Here is a 17,876-nt window from a genome sequence, read left to right on the forward strand (position 1 = left end):
TCTGGTGAAGACAGAATGAATTAATAGATGTTGAATGCTTAGGACAGTGCATGAAACAGAGCAAGTGTTGTGTAAATAATAGCGAGTATTTATTTTACCATTTTAAAGTGCATACAGAAAAAAGCAGTGGAATGTATAATACTAAATGTTATCTTTGGGGAAAAGAATTAAGTGTGAACATTAATTATTTTGTAACGTTATTCATTTATTTTATTGAGATATAGTTGACCAGTAACATACTAGTTTCAGGTATACAATGTAATGATTTAATATTTGTATATATTATGAAATGATCACCACAATAAGTCTAGTTAACATTCACCATTAGTTACACATTTTTTCTTGTGATGAGAACTTTTTTAAGATTTACTCAGCAACTTTCAAATACACAATACAGTCTTATTAACTATATTCAGTGTGCTGTACCTTAAATCTCCATGACTTACTTATTTTATAACTAGAAGTTGGTACTTTTTTTAAATAACTTGGTGAGAATATTGAAGTTTATTTTTTTAAATGTTTTTATTTATTTTTGAGAAAGACAGAGCATGAGTGAGGGAGGGGCAGAGAGAGAGGGAGACATGGGATCTGAAGCAGGCTCCAGGCCCTGAGCTGTCAGCACAGAGTCCAATGTGGGGCTCGAACCCACGAACTGTGAGATTATGACCTGAGCCGAAGTCAGACACTTAACCGACTGAGCCACTCAGACTTCCCTGGAAGTTGGTACTTTTTGACCCTCTTCACCCATTTTGCCTACCCAACTCCCTAATTATTCATTTTTTAATTAAAATTTTAAATTAAAAAGGAGTGAACTGTGTATTTGAAGCCCCCACCTCCTTGCTCAAGGTTTTAAAAGATGCTTCGCTTATTTGTTCTCATTTGTTATTGATGTATTTATTTTAAAAAATTTTTTTTTTTTCAACGTTTATTTATTTTTGGGACAGAGAGAGACAGAGCATGAACGGGGGAGGGGCAGAGAGAGAAGGAGACACAGAATCCGAAACAGGCTCCAGGCTCTGAGCCATCAGCCCAGAGCCCGACGCGGGGCTCGAACTCACGGACCGCGAGATCGTGACCTGGCTGAAGTCGGACGCTTAACCGACTGCGCCACCCAGGCGCCCCATGTATTTATAAATATATATGTATATATTACATAAATATATTTATTTATAAAGTTTTAGACTTTAGGATTAGTCTCCCTTTACAGGAGTAATTATGCAACGAAAGGACATTTGCAGGTGGTTGTCCATCCATTTTATAATCACTGCGTGATGTGTGATGCACCAGATAGAAATGGACAAGTTCTCTTTGCTCTGGGTGGGGCGATTGGGTACCAACCATCTTTGTTGATTCCTCAGATGGCCAATTCCACTCTGAGGGATTTTGTAATGAGGGCCTGGATATGGAATCAAACCTGCTTAGTCTCTGCTTTGTGAAGTTCACATCTTGGATTTCTTAAAATCTCACATGTCAAGCTCATGAATTCTATCAGTTGAGACTTTTCATTGGAACCAAATTGAATTTGAATGCTAGTTCTTTGCAGGTAGGTCACGTTCTCTCCATATTCTGCTTTGGCAAGTGATGGAGCCCATCAAATCAAGCCAGCACATCTCCAAATACTGCATGGGATTTCAAAAATGAATTCAGTTAGGAAAGCTGATGGTTATTTTTAAAGAATACTGCAATATAGTCTTTAATACTCTGGGAATAACTTCAGGCACTTAAAGGAATTATTTTCCATGTTAATAAAACCATGGTAAAAAGCCCATTTCTTTCCTTATAAAACACTGTAGTTGATTTTGACATTCCAAAATGATGCTGCCACGACTATTGTAATATTTCATAAACAGTGTAACCATTTATTCAGAAGTCATCTGGAAGTCATTTAAACGTGATTGTGAAGCTGAAGTGCCCTGAGTAGAAATGAATGATTTACCGAAGTTTCTTTTTTTTTTTCCATTATAGTTAATGAGGTACACTTTACAAGATGTGACTGGGTTGGCTAAATTTTATATGATAATCCAGAATGCTTGAAGTGTTGGGTGGAATCACTTCCCAACAATACAGAAAAAGTGTTTATAGATACTTAAACATTTAATTATTCTTCCAATAAACCCTGAATCCTGCCCTGTGCCAGGTTCTCTGGTAGGTACCGGGGGTACAGAGACAAGGAAGTACGGTCTTTGTCCTTGAGTTGACAGTCTGTCTATAGCTGTGTTGCCCAAAACCATAGCCATAGGCCATAGGTGACTATTTAGATTTAAAATAATTAAAATTGAATTTAAAAAATCCAGTTCCTTAGTTAAACTAACCATCGTTCAAGTACTCAGTAGCCACTTGTGGCTAGTGACTATTGTATTTGACAGCACAGATACTAGAACGTTCCTAACGCTGCAGAAAATTCAACTGTACAACATTCGTCTAGGGGAAGGTATAGGACTACCACTTGGTACGGTGTGATGAAGGCTTTTAACGGAATATGTGCAAGGTCAGTGAAAGTCTAAAGTATTGTATTCACTTGAGACTGTAGGATTTGGGGAAGGCTTCTAGAATAGCTTAAGCAGAGTTTTGAAGGACACCTAGGAATTATCAGATGGGGATGAGGATGGGTAGTAAGACTGCTCCAGAAAGAACCTGATAGCAGGTGCAAAGACACAGAAGTAGACATTTCAGACATTTCAGAAGTGTTAAAACACAGTTATTCCTATTGAAACATAGAGAAATTTGAAATACTGAAAGATGGAGAAGTGTCACGATATGAGGCCAGATCATAAAGTGATGTTTTAAGCTGAGTTTAGACTTAATCCTGAAGGAACTGAATTGGATATGAGAGTGAGCAGTAGGGAGGAGACTAGGATTTTTGCCCTGAATGACTGGATGCCATTCACTGATGTCCCCCACACACTCCAGTCTCTGAGCATACAAAAACATATTCAATTCAATACCTACAATATCTGAAACCTTGGGACTGTCTCTTGATTTTTGTGCCTTAGTTTCCCTACTCTTTAACATGGAACTCCTCACAGTAGCATTGTAAAGGGAAAATGGGGTAATTTATGTAAAGGTGCTTTGTGACCGTAAAGTGCTACGTCCACAGGAGTAAGATAAATTTCACTAATCCTTGTACACATTTGCAGTCTTTGTTTTCCTGATTTTCTTGACTTTAGGGAGAGGTTATTTTGCTTGTGGATGGAAGTTGGAATGGGTCAATATAGATTTTTGTTAGCAATGCCAAAGGAAAGCCAGAATTCTTAGAAAATATTCATTTAGCATCCACAGAATCTAGTCCAATGTGATGCTGGCACAACTATTTCTGACTTTTCTTGAGACCTACAGAGCATTGGTAGGCATCTGGGGAATGTCTGAAATGTGGAGCTGTGAAAATGATTTAATTAGAATCAACAGAAGGAATATCCAACTGCTTTTCCATAGGCTACCATGGATGTTACTTTGAGTTTAGATGTTGCAATAGCAGTAGAAACCATTGCCAGCTTTGGCACTTGTACAGTTTATTGTTTAATGCATACTAGAAGATGAGGATAATTCCATTGGTTTCAAAATATACTTTGGCTTTAGAAGACTCACAGTGCTAAAATAAAACTTAGGTCTCTGTGTCCTAATTCAAGCCCGCTTATCATTTTTTTCATCTTTAGGGCAATTAATTCTAAATTAAGGCATTACTTTATAAAAGAGGACTAGTGAATGATTCGAATAGGGAGATTTCAAATCAGATACAAACAGAGTGGATCAAAACTAAATAGTTTTAAATAGTTTAATTTGGCCAGTACTTACATATAGAACATATTTATATATATACACACACATACATAACATTTCAGACTTACAAAATATTGCAAGCATAAAGAATTTTCACACATACCATTACTCAGATTCTCCAAATGTTAACATTTTCTCTCCATACACACACACATACACACACACACACTATGAAACCTAAAATATATGTACATTTTTTCCTGAACCACTTGAGAGTAAGTTGCGGTTATAATTCCTCTTTACCACTAAATATTGCATCGTTATTCCAAAAAAACTCAAAGAATCCGTTTAAGTAACTGCAGTACGGTGTCCAAACTCAGAAAAATAGTGTCGGTACGTATTATCATCTGATCTGTAATTTTCATTCACATTTAATGGCTGTCCCATAGATAATTCTTATAGAAGAAGAAAAATAAAATTCTGGTCCAGCATACAATCTGGAGCCACCAGTAGGACCTTGCTATGTCTTGATAATTTATTTTGTTTCGAAAACTATTCCCACCCCCCATGCCCCAGAAAAAGTAAAATAGTTTCTCAGTTGCTCTGGTGATGTGTGATAGTTAAAAATACTCCATTCTTGGGAGCATTCTCTTGTTCCACTTTATAGTGCTCTGTTGGGATGATTTGTGAGCAAAGACCACTGCCCTTACTGTTGAGAAGTACACAGTGAGCTCACAAAGGGGCACTGCTTGTCTGGTTCATGTTAGTTCCTGTGTGTCGTTTGGGGAGCTCTCAGATTAGGAAGTAAGGGTGTAAAAAGATAAATGGGAGCAGAGTTTATACCAATTTTACCTGCTATGTATTGGATAGCCACCCCCGCCCCCAGAACAGACATTGTTTTGTTTTAATTCATATAACATTGAGCTATATTCAGTCCCACCTTGCTGATGAGGAAGCTGAGGTTTTCTGCAGAGTGACTGAGTAACTTGCCCAAGGTTACATAGCATATTAGTAATAGACCTGGTTTTAATCCCAGTCTATGGTCCTGTAGATGTGGAGAGGATGGGGAAAGACATGTAAGACAGTTTACTAATTCAACGAACTTTTGTTAGGTAAAGCACTGTGTTCAGTGTTGGATTAAATGGGATCTTTACTTTCAAGAGGGATGGATGGTGTAAGAGTTTTGGGAGTTCAGAGGCTAAAGGAATCTCTACTTATTAAGAAAGATTAGGGAAGACCTCACCAAGAGTTGGTATTTCTAGAGAGTCCTGAGGGATGGTAGGTTAATTCATGAGGGGATGTGGAAGAAGGAGTGTACGAAAAGATCTAGAGCCTGGTGTCTTTAGAAAAGATAAAACGGCTGGTGGTAGGAATAGTGTGGTGTCTGGTTGGGTTGTAGTGTTGAGTTCCTGAAAGGAAGTTATGGGAAAGAAACCTGGGAAGGAGTCTGAGGCCAGACTTTCAGCTCCAGTCCTGTGCCTCTTTCCTGGCAGACTAACAAGGAATTTCAACTTTTGAGTGACTGTTGAAGTGTTTCGAGCTAAGAAATAACTTGACCGAATAGGACCTTCAGTAAAGGTAATTCCATAGCAGACAGTAGGATATTTGGGATTGAGAAATTGCAGGGAGACACTTGAAGCAACACATGTTGCTACCGGCAACAGTCCAGCTGTGAATCATGGGAATTTGAACTAGGGCAGATGAGAGGCAATGAGAGAGAGGAGGGGATATCTGCAAAAGATGGAAATAGAATCAGGAAGACGTGTGCTCGCTTCGGCAGCACATATACTAGAATCAGGAAGACGTATCAGCTGGCATGATGAAGGTGATGTCCATAACACTTTCATTTAGGATTACCAGGAGTCTGGTGTGTTTTGATAAAAATACAGACATACAGACAATACAGAAAGAGAAATTGTTTTGGAAGAGAAGCTATTATTCTTCAATATACATATGGAATTTTGATGGGATACGGGTAGGGGCCTCTGGAAATATAGGTGTGAAGCCCAGAAGAGAGATTCGTGGGTATAGATTATAGAATTAGAGTATTATGGGTATATATTTGGGAGTCTTTTATTTTAAGGTGATTACTGGAAACATGAGATTGAAAGAGCTTGCCAAGAGAGAGAGGGTAAAAGAAAAGGGAAGGAAGCCAAAGACAACTCCTTGGGAAACACTTGAATCCGGGTGTGGGAAGAAGACCAAGTGCCAGAGGAGCCCGAGAACTAGGGCAGAACTGTGCCCCAGGAGCTGTGGGAGGAGAGATTTTTCACAAGAAATGAGGGATCAACATTGACAGGCTGGAGAAAGGTGCCTGTGGCCAGATAGGGACAAAAAGCCTTGAATCTAAGTTTTTTTAAAGAATCATTTCAGTAGGGTTACTTTGGGGTAAAGACGTGCATCACGAGGCAGACATTCGGGGACTGCTAGTAGGTGGTTTCTGGTTTGGGGAGAGTAGTGAAAGCTTGGAATATGTGCTGTATTTGACAGGAGTCCCCAGAGCTTAAGAGATAGAAACCCAGCTGAGACACAATAGAGGATTTATTGTTTCATGTAGAACTAGAAAGTCCAGAGGTGGAGTTGGCTTCAGACGGTACCCGATCTCAAGGTTTTAGAGCTATGAGAGTTTTCTCATGCTCTCCATTTCTTAGCTTTGATTGTCTCTAATTTCGTGTTTTGGCTTCATTCTTTCCTGTTGGAAATAGCTGGTCTCCATATGGTGCGAAATCAAATCTTTGGTAGCTCTAAGCACCTCTTTGCATCTTGAGATCCAAAATGGGTATCTAAAGGCTTCCTCGCAGCTTCCAGCAGAAAATTCCAAGGAGGACTCTGGTTGGCCAGACTTAACCTCACGTGCCTGTCCTTGAACCAGTTGTCATTCTGTTTGGAATGGCATGGTCCAATCTGGGTCATGGATTCATCCCCACCCACTGGGATTACTTGAGGTGGAGAATCCTCTCAAAGGAAGCGGAAGGGGGAAGGAAGACTAGTTATCTCAGCCCACTAGAATCTAATAACTAGACACATTGTAGGAAATGTTTAATTGGGTCCATCTGAAATGAACAAAGAATTGACGAAGAATATAGAAAAGTCTCAGTTAAAGCCTAGGTAATATTAATGTATAGTGGAACCAATGGGCCCTGTAACTTTGCCCTGTAGTGATTAGCAGCTTAGAAGTGGAGGTGATGAAACATGGGGTGAACTCAAATTTGGGGGTTAAGTCAGGATTTCATAGGGGACTAGGGGAAATCAAGCAGGAGAATCAAGCAGGTCATTGTTAAAAGGTTTGACTTAGGATTCAGAAAGCATAGAGAGGCAACTGAAACCACAGTTTGTTGGTTCATTTATTTATTTCATTTATTTATTTTAATCAAAGCTAATTATTCTTCGAAAATAATAGTGACTATAAGTAAGTGAACACGTATTTGATTTTCTACTAGCATAATTTAATTTTCCAGCAAGGAAATAGGCTAAGTTATTTCTTCCATGTATTGTCCACTCTTCGTCAAACCTTGCTTGTTTCATATATTATTATATGCTTTAGTACAACCTTTAATTCATAATTTGTTTATTGTTTTTCCCTAATAGGTATTTTACTACTTCTTAATTTAGACTATAGGTTTGAAATTGTTTTTTCAATGTTTCTTTTTCAGAGAGAGAAAATGAGAGCATGAGACTGAGTGGGGTAGGGGCAGAGAGGGAATCCAAGCAGGCTCTGTGCTGTCAGCACAGTAGGCTCTGCTGACAGCACAGAGCCTGATGTGTGAGCCCACACACCGTGAGATCATGACCTGAGTCAAAATCAAGAGTCAGGTGCTTAACCGACTGGGCCATCCAGGCACCCCCTGGCCTATACGTTTATAACAAAGAAGATAATGTTGGAGATGCTGGAAAGTCTATGTCACAGACACACTTAGCTTTTTAAGAAAATGATCATAAAATTAATGGTTACTCGATTTTTTAAAATCTGAATACATAGAAAGATAAGGGAGGAAAAAGTAAACACCCATTATCTCAAACACAAATGGCTTAAATACATAAGGCGTCTGCGCGCGCGCACACACACACACACACACACACACACACACACACACACACACACTATGGAACTATTATGGTGCATCACAGAGTCAACAGGGACGTAGGCCCTGATAGTCTGCACTTCTCATTGTATAGCTACCACGTCAAGATCACAAAACAGCTGTCTACTTAAGCTGTAGCTATCATGACCCAGTTCTCAGCAACAGGAAAGATGAAGGAGGAAAGAAAGAGGGGGATATCTCCCAAAAGTCAGCTTCAAGAAGCCATCTTAAACCCTCCATACAATACTTCTGCTCACATCTCATTGGCTAGAACTTAGTCACATGGGCACACCTAAGAATAAGATGCTGGAAAGTATGGCTTTTGAACTGAGCATATTGTCTGAACCAAAATCAGAATTCTATTACTAGGTAAGAAAGGAAGAGTGGTTATTGGTTAGGCAATTAGTTAAAGTCCTTTGGCTACAAGAAACAAATTCAATTCAATGTAGCTTCAACAGTAAGTAAATGTGTTATATAATAAGAAGACCTCCAGGGGCTCTTGGGTGGCTCAGTCAGTTAAGCGTCCGACTTTGGCTTGGGTCACGATTTCACGGTTTGTGAGTTTGAGCCCCATGTTGGGCTCTGTGCTGACAGCTCAGAGCCTAGAGCCTGCTTTGGATTCTGTGTTTCCTCCTCTCTCTGCCCCTCCCATGCTCATGCTCTGTTTCTCCCTGTCTGTCAATAATAAATAAATGTTAAAAAAAAAAATTAAAAAAAAAAAAAAAAAAAAGAAGATGACCTCCATAACAGGATGGTAGAACTCTTCTAGGGATAGTTGATGGAGTTAAGTCACATCCTCAAGAACCCAGATTCTTTCTGTCTTCCTAGTCTCTTCCTTCAGTAAGGGCAGCACCATAGTTGCAGTCGCTTCACTTGGTATGTTTAGACATTATGGCATCCAGAAAGAGAAGAGAGTCACTCCTTCCATTGCATCCCCATTTAGGAAGAATGCTACCTTTCCCAGAAAGCCCAGCCGACTTCCTATAACCAGAGCTGGGGTCACAGATCCAGCCCTGAGCCAGTCACGGGAATGGGATCAGCATGACTGGTTAAAACCAATCAATAATTTACTCATGGAGCAGCGTCACGTGAAGGAGGTAGTGTTGGAACAATCCCAGGCTCAGCCAGGAAGGCATGAATGAGTATTCGACAGGTGCGGTTCCTCCCTCTCCTCTTCACATCTCACCCAGTTCATAGGGTCCATTTCCATCCCTTTCTGCCATAGGAAGCTTTCCTTGGTCTTTCTTTTTTCCAAGTTCCTCTTGCACTTTCTTTGCGCCTCACCACGTCATGCTGGATTGAGTGCCCTGTTATTTTGTGCTCAAGGTGTGTCAGTGTGTACTTATCTCTTCAACCCCTGTGACTTTTCTCTAAGGGCAGGGCCTGCCATGATACACTTCTCCTATATGACCTGGTAAAGGTAACCACGTTTTTGAACTAGAAATTGAGGTAGGGGTTAAGATAAAGGATTTCTTCTTCTTTTGAACTTCTTGATGTCAGAAACCTTATCAGACTATATGAAAACTAAATTTGAGGTTTTGTGTTTAATGAATTATCCTTGTTTAAAAGAAATGAAATGAGAAGTGTCTTGGGAAAGCTCATTACTTACTTTGCCAAACCTACGGTGATTGGGCTGTAGTAAAAGGTCAATATTTATTGGTAGATGCTGCTGTAAAACTTTTTAAAAGTTGTAACATATTTCCTCACATGGGTAGATATTGCGTGTTTACTGCCAGAGGTTGTCAGGATAACTTTGCTCAGGAAATGTAACCATTGCCAGGGTTTTATTGATTTACCTATAATATATGTAGGTATACTCAAATAGATATATGAAATAACTTTCCCCTTTTCTGTGAAGGAAGTCCACTTTAAAAACCTTGGGAGTTTCTCTAATAAGGGTTCTTTTTTTTTTTTTTAATTTTTTTTAATGTTTATTTATTTTTGAGACAGAGAGAGACAGAGCATGAACAGGGGAGGGTCAGAGAGAGAGGGAGACACAGAATCTGAAGCAGGCTCCAGGCTCTGAGCTGTCAGCACAGAGCCTGACGCGGGGCTCGAACTCACAGACCGTGAGATCATGACCTGAGCCGAAGTCGGACGCTTAACCGACTGAGCCACCCAGGCGCCCCTAATAAGGGTTCTTAATACATGTATGTTCTTAAAACATATTCAGTTTTTAATGCACTTACATAAAAGTTATATGAACATGTAGGTGGAGAAATAGGGTAAGCAAAACACTGTTAGCTGACTCAGGACGCGCTGATACATGGTATCAGGTGAGGTTTATTTAACCTTGATGGGAAGAATGTCCAAGGGGAGCTATTTAGCTGTCAGCCCTGTCTATTTACTAAGAAAATAACTGCATCCTTTGGTTCTCCTAAAGTCATTCACAGAAACTAACAAAAAGCAACAGTGTTCTGTTTCTGGAATGTACATTATTTTCCTTTATTTACATTGTTTTATTTCTAGGATTCACATTATTTAGCTGTGCTATAGGGCCTTGGGCAAGACACGAAGGAAACAGAGGCACTTTGTTTTATTTTTTTTTTTTATTTTTATTTTTTTTAACGTTTATTTATTTTTGAGACAGAGAGAGAGAGCATGAATGGGGGAGGGTCAGAGAGAGGGAGACACAGAATCTGAAACAGGCTTCAGGCTCTGAGCTGTCAGCACTCAGAGCCCGACGCGGGGCTCAGACTCACGGACCACGAGATCATGACCTGAGCCGAAGTCGGCCGCTTAACCGACTGAGCCACCCAGGCGCCCCAGCACTTTGTTTTAAAGATAACAGTAGGGGATGGTGTTAACAAGGACCAATATGGTAGAGTAATGGAAGGAAGAGGGCTACAGTAATGTTCCTTTTGTCACTGTGTGGTGATACTAAATATCCATACCTGGAAACTGATGTACCTCCTGAGGTCCTCACTTTTCACAGGACACTGCAGAGTTCCCAGCACATAGTAGGGCTTTAACACATAAATAAATACATGGTTAAGAGCTTATACCAGAGGTATGCATTATAATGGTTTTTGCTTTTACTTGAAAATGGTAACCAACATTTTAGAACCTGCTGATTTCAAATTATATTTCATAAGAGAATGTCACTTAACCTCCCGTTAGATGCTTCCCTGGGCCATACTTGTCCAGCTCATTTTCTTTTAAGGTTTGTTTGTTGGTTTGTTTAAAGCACATGAACAGGGGAGGGGCAGAGAGAGAGAGGGAGAGAGAGAATCTCAAACAGGCTCCATGCTGTCAGCACAAAGCCTGACCTGGGGCTCGAACCCATGAACCATAAGATCATGACCTAAGCCAAAAGTCAAGAGTCAGACACTTCATCTACTGAGCCACCCTGGCGCCACTTGCCCAGCTCCGTTTTGAGCTAGAAATGCCTCCTCTGGAGGTAGTGTCACGGACTGGTGGTTGTGTCTGTCATACTTTGCGTGTAGTGTAATGCAGTGCTGATCCACCCACTTGAGAGAATTTAATGGCATTGAGGGAGAGGCAGCCTGGATGGATTTGGGTACAGTGTGTGGTAGTTCATGTGTGTGGCTTCGGATGGAGACCTGTTGGGTGGGAACATGCAGGTATGGGACGAAGTTATGAGGGGCAAGAGAAGATGTTGGTGTGGGGGTAGGTGAATATCGCTGAGAAGGGGAGAGTGGTGCTCAAAGGACCTTTCTGTGGGAACTGGACAGGAGTGTAATGCCGGGCCATCTGGTAGCCACCTCTGCAAAAAGAAGGGAGGCATATGATTGTGCCACCCCATCCTGCCTCGTCCTCCACTCCCCAACTTCCCCATCGTGTGGTACAGAAATTGGCGTGAGTAAAGCTCTCTGTTGTTTGTGTGCAAGCGTGCTTCCCACCCGGGCCTTAATGCTGCAGTTGCTTTGACTCCTGCTTTCTCCACCCCAGACTCCTCACAACAGCTGCTGGAAGCTACTGAGCCCTCATCAGCCCTCCTCCCGGCTCCGTACGTATGTGTAGTCATCAGCGTGTATATTGTAGTCCTTAGTCCACTGGTCCTTGGCCAGAATTCCAGCCAAATGGCTACAGTAAAATTTCTGTAATAGGCTGGAAGAAGCCTAAATCCAGGCATTTCTTAAGAGAAATAGCACCAACTGGTTTATTATCTTTTTCACACTTGCCTCTCTTCTTTCTTTAAGTTGCCTCCCAAATGAAGAAACCTGTCTTAATCAGCACATTTCATGAAAGTGTGAACCCTCCGGCACAGATTACCTACTGAAATGTGGCCTCCTTGTTCATACACACCATTGACCGGTGCCCATTTCACCAGTGCTGTTCCTGCTTCCCTTGCTGGGACGGGTGGCAGATAGAAAATATCGTGTAGCACATGGATTAAGAAGAGAGGATATAATTGAAAACTCTGGCTTCCCCTGGAAAGAGGCCCTCATGTGAATCCATGGACCTTATGAATAATAAATGCCCACAAAACAGATTCATAAAGACACTACACACTGAGCTGCTTGTATCCTGTTTCCTGGAATGGTTCCAAATCCAGTGGGAGAGCGGAAGTCTCATGGCTTGCCCTTTCCCTCTCCTCCACCCTTTCTCTGTCTCTCCCCTCCCTGTCTTTGCGCTCTCTGCTTCTCAGACTGTTGTAACAAGCAGCATAAATAGGAGTTGCCTTGAGGTAGACTGTGTCCCCATTTGAAGTCCTGCTAGACTTGTTTTAATTTTGTGTGATCATGTGCACAACCCAGAGTGCATGGAGATAATACTGTTGACCAGTGGACAGGTGTTCCCATGTTTAAGGTCTGCCCTCCCCTTCCCTAAGAAAATGTACTCCCAGAATATGTTAAGAAAGAACATTGTTGCCATGGCACTTTAAGATCTTGCCAAGTAGTTATTTCTTGTCTGGGAGAGTGAAGGGCAGTAGGGGAGCAGAAATTAAACAAGAGAAAACATGCAGAAAAGTAAAGATAAACAGTAAGCTTTCCCCGCTCTTTAAGGAGCAATTGAATCCAGAGCCGTACTGGGGCTTAGCTGAGGTATTACGGCAAATACCCAGTGTCTGCTACACATAGGGTCCCGTGTGAGAGAATACAAAAGGAATATGATTTGGTCCCTGCCCATAAGGGACATATAATACAACTGTAGGAGATGTAACAAGTTCATAGTAACTAGAGGCAAAATAAGATGTGCCCAATGAGAGCTTTGTTTAAGTACCGGTGTAATCAAAGGAAGCTGATATCATGATGGTTTCATATTTGTGGTAGTATCCAACTTGGACAGTGATGATGAGTAATGTTTCACTTGGCAGAAGCTGGAGTCAGGGTATTTCAGGCAAAGGAAGTGTCATGAGCAAAGAGTCGGAGGTGGAGAAGCATGGTGTGCTAAATTATAGGACACGGGGAACATTGGGGAATAAGGTAAGAAAGGAAGAGAGGATCCAGAATGAAGTTCCAGCTAAGTCAGCAGGGAAAAAAGCCTTTTGGAAAATGCTCAGAGTTGAGCTTTTTTAAGATTTAGCTCTCACAGTATTATAATTAAGTGGTTGAGGAGGAGTCTTGTAGAGGTTCATGGCGGTAATCCAGTGGAAGGTGGGGGGGAATTAAGGGCTTAGACTCAGGTGACAGCAGGAAGAATACAAGAGTGGATAGGCTGAAACCTTGCAGTGAGGCTTTCTGGTCTTTGGAGACAGGAGCTAGAGGTGCAGAAGGGAAGGAACTGATGCCTGGGACCCTGTACCCTTAGCATGCAGAAAATTGTACCATGTTCACCATTCTGTTCACCCTAATGATTTTCCCCCTTAGGTCTTCACAGCCTTCAGAAGGATAGTGTAAAAAAAAATTACATATTTTGTAGATACACACACATACATATATATACATATCCTCATTTACCACATTAAATTAATTTTAATTAGCTTTGCTATTGCTAAATAATAAATTTAGCAAATTGAAAAGGTTTTCTGGAGCTGGACAGCAGGTCCTCAGGAAGTGAGGCGTTGAGGAAACTGTTGGGTTTGGTGCAGACAAAGCCAGGTGTAGAATAGGGAAGGAACTGGTCTTGGCTAGTTGAGGGCCATCAGTGACTCTTCAAGACCAGCCACCTCTTTTTCCTTGAGAGTTGCATTAAAGGAAGCACAACCAAGAATACTATCTATCCTAAATAAAGTCTCAGTGAGTTTCGGGTCTGTCCATACCCTGGGGCACTCAGGGATCCATCCATCCTTCCCCTCCTTTCCCACTGGTCATCTTTAGCTATGGGAAGGATGACACTGTTGGTCTGTTGGAAATTCATCCGTAGTCACAGTTCTGAGCTCCTAAAGCCACAGTCCCTGCTTGTGAGCTCCAGTCTACTGGGGGAGAGCTGTTGATACTCAGAACAAGGCTATTGCCCAAGTCCGCCCTGTTCCACCTCTCTGGGAATTATTTCCCAACCTTTTGGTGACACACCAGAGGCATTGACATGACTAAGCACTGGGGCCAGCCAGGCAAGAACTGGAATGCTGGCTCCTCCACTTCCCATCTGTGTGACTTATGCCCAGTCACCTAACCTCTCAGGGACTCGGAGAAGCAAGGCCATAGTAATGAAATGACTAACAGAGAAGAAGGTCTGTAAACCATGTATCTCAGTGTTTGTGACTATTGTGGGCTCATTACATAGGTTTTTGTTCTTCCAGAGTTTTGGGGAACTTTGTCCCTAACGCTGTCACTTAATTTACTTTGCTTGCTTCCGGATCTGAGGTTTTGGACATGAAGCCTCCCCAGCGTCTACTATAAGAAATACTGGCTCATGAAAGAAAGAAAGTGGGAAGAGACTTTGGAGCATGTGATTGCTGGATCTGTAGAGCCTTTTCCAAGCTGCCGTGCTTATTATTCATTAACACAGCAGCTTGGGAAGCGTGGGTTGATACATTCCTCAAGACTCCACATGATATGTTTGCTTTAGTAGGAAACGAAGGAATCGCAGTAGCGTGAGGTAGTGTGCCTGCTTGCTCTGCGTTATCACCATTCACTGCGTCCTAGAAGTGTTTATTTCTCCAGAGTGTGGGCTTGCATTTCGGGACAAACCACATGCAGAGAGCTCATTTGGTCATTTCTATGAATGATAAGTAGTGGAGAAAAGGCACTTTTTGAAGTTAGGTTACTTTAGTTTTTCCCTTGGCTTATAAAAGGGGGCAGAGATTTGGGAAAAGGGAGCAAATATCTCAGCTAATGTGGTTAAACACTCTTTTCTGTTGACAAGTGAAGGTAATCAGGCACTCTGCATTTTGCCACTTCCTTCATTATTTTATAAAATACTCTTTCATGAGCCCTGGCATAATAGACGAAACTCCTCAAGGAGAGCCCATAGATACAGGGACATTACAAATATTAGAGGCAAAAATTAAGAACCCTGTAACAACTTCAGTCTGTTTATAGTGTTTGTCTTTTGGTAGAACTGAACTTTTTTCTTTTTTTAAGATTTTATTTTATTTTCAAAGTTTATTTATTTATTTTTGAGAAGAGACAGAGACAGTGTGAACACGGGAGGGGCAGAGAGAGAGGGAGGGGGAGAGAGAAAATCTCAAGTAGGCTTCGTGCTGTCAGCACAGATCCCGATGTGGGACTCAAACTCACAAAACCGTGAGTCTATGACCTGAGCCGAAACCAAGATTCGGATGCTTAACCGATTTAATTTTTAAGTAATCTGTATACCCAATGTGGGGCTTGAATTTATAATCCCGAGATCAAGAATATCATGCTCAACCGATTGCCAGCCAGGCACCCAGACTTGAGCTTTTTAAAGCAGCTCTTTCAGATAACTTGCAGGAGCGGTCATAGTCATGTGATTACTTGCAGCGCTGGGGGGGGGGGGGGGGGGGGCGGGGCTGTTGCCCCTTATGGTCTTCATGGTACAATGTGATTTTTTTTTTTTTTAATTTTTTTTCAACGTTTTTATTTTTGGGACAGAGAGAGACAGAGCATGAACGGGGGAGGGGCAGAGAGAGAGGGAGACACAGAATTGGAAACAGGCTCCAGGCTCTGAGCCATCAGCCCAGAGCCTGACGCGGGGCTCGAACTCACGGACCGCGAGATCGTGACCTGGCTGAAGCCGGACGCTTAACCGACTGCGCCACCCAGGTGCCCCCAATGTGATTTTTTTTAAATGTGACCTTTTGGGGCACCTGGGTGATTCAGTCAGTTAAGTGTCTGAATTCAGCTCAGGTCATGATCTCGCAGTTGCTGGGTTCAAGCCCTGCATTGGGCTCTGTGCTGACAGCTCAGAACCTGGAGCCTGCTTGGGATTCTGTGTCTCCCTCTCTCTCTCTCTGCCCCTCCCCTGCTCATGCTCTGTCTCTTTCAAAAATAAATTCATTAATTTTTTTTTTTAAATGTGACCTTCTGAACACTCCCATTTCAACTGTGAGAATTATCAACTGAATTTTGGTTAGTGAGTTTGGGATATAGGAAGGCCCCTGAGAGGGCTTGTGCTGAGCCTGCCCTAAGGTAGACTGTGGGGTGCCATGGCAGTGGAATGGCTAGCATTTTTGAGGGGGAAATTCTGAGAAAACAGTTTCTGACTAATGAGTTAACACGTTGGTGGGTAGTAACAGAAGTGTGAGGTGCATGCCCTGTTCTGGGCACTGTTTGTACTTGACCTGCAAGACTAATGGGCAAGAAACAACCAGTAGAATGTAGCCTGTGACCAAGTTTAATGATGAGTTCTAGGAATTCACACACAGGTCATGTTCATAAGAACTAAAGTCTTCGTGGGCAGTAATGCTGGAGTTGGGTATTCAAGGAGAGAAGGTGAGGTTGTGAGGTGAAGACATTTAAAGACATAGTGACCGTCTTAGTGACATAAAGCCAGTGACACTGGCTAGTCTAGAAGCAAGAGGATTTGCTAAGGAGAAATATTTTTAACCCTGAGGAGGTGTTAAAACCATCTTTCCCAATCCCTCATTTTACATATGGTGAACGCTTGGAGGTAAAAGGCCAAGAGACTGATGGCATAAAGTAAGCTATTGTGAGCCTGGATGTGGAAAGCCTTGAAAGGTGCTAGGGTGCTTGTGAGATCAAAATGTGTGGTGTGGCTTTTTAGGAGGAATTTAATTTAGGGGCATGAACCCTGTGTTACACCTGTGGTGTTCCTGAGAAGCCAGCATTGTGATCCTTGCTACTGAAAAAATAATTCTCAGTATTCACTCTTGGTTTCTGAGTCTTCTTGTTCTCTCCCCACCCCCATACACACCTTCTGTATACATCTATATATTAATGCTAGGTAAGGATCAAGTATTATCTTTCCCAGGGATATTTGCATTCTTAAAAGTTCCAGAGAAAATAATGCCTTTGAAAACTAGAGTGTCAGGGACACCTGTGTGGCTCAGTAGGTTGAGCATCTGACTCTTGATTTCGGCTCAGGTGATGATCCCAGGGTTGTGGAATCAAGCCCAGAATCAGGCTCCTTGCTCAGTGCTTGCTCTCTCTCTCTCTCTCTCTCTCTCTCTCTCTATCTCTCTCTCTCTCTCTCTGTCTCTCTCCTCCTCTCCCCACTCATGCTCGCTCACTCTCTCTCAAAAAAAAAATAAGTTTCAGACCTCAGTGACTTCAAATGAAGGAGCTTTTCTTGTGCCCCTAAAGTCAGGGTATAGAAGAGAAGCAGATTGGAAGGTGGAGGGACCAGAGGTCTAAGAAGAGGATATTGTACATCTGGCGCTTAGTAGACACTCATATTTGTTAATGAATTAAACTTTTTTGTGGACAAATGAAACTTTTTAGTGAATGAGTGAATCGATGAATAAGACTCAGAGGTACAGGGTGCTTACAGAGAGAAGAAAAAGGGATGAAAATAGAACCTTTAAAGGAGTGAATATGACTTGATGACTATGTGATCCTAAGACATGAGGAGAGAGAGCATAAAAAAAATTGGAGATACAAAATCTTGTTGCTTGGGAGAGTATCCTGATGAAACCAGGAAACTGGGACAGTCCTGTGTTTAACATATGGGCACACAACTATCATTTTTAAGTCAGTGCTTGGAAACCTTCAGTTCACCTGTTTATAAGTTACTTACACGAGTTGCTGTCTTTCTCTCTGCTTCTTCTCCCTAAATTCCTGTTTAACTTTT

General features: G+C 41.7%; 1 protein-coding gene across 1 annotated transcript in view; it reads left to right on the forward strand.

Moving 5' to 3' along the window:
• LGR4 (leucine rich repeat containing G protein-coupled receptor 4) overlaps positions 1-17,876 on the forward strand; it is a 103,936-nt gene that overhangs the window by 56,533 nt on the left and 29,527 nt on the right. The window lies entirely within an intron of this gene.

The sequence above is a fragment of the Puma concolor genome, chromosome D1 (genome assembly GCF_028749965.1).
Source record: "Puma concolor isolate L17-30 chromosome D1, mPumCon1.1.hap2, whole genome shotgun sequence".
Taxonomy (NCBI): Eukaryota; Metazoa; Chordata; class Mammalia; order Carnivora; family Felidae; genus Puma; species Puma concolor.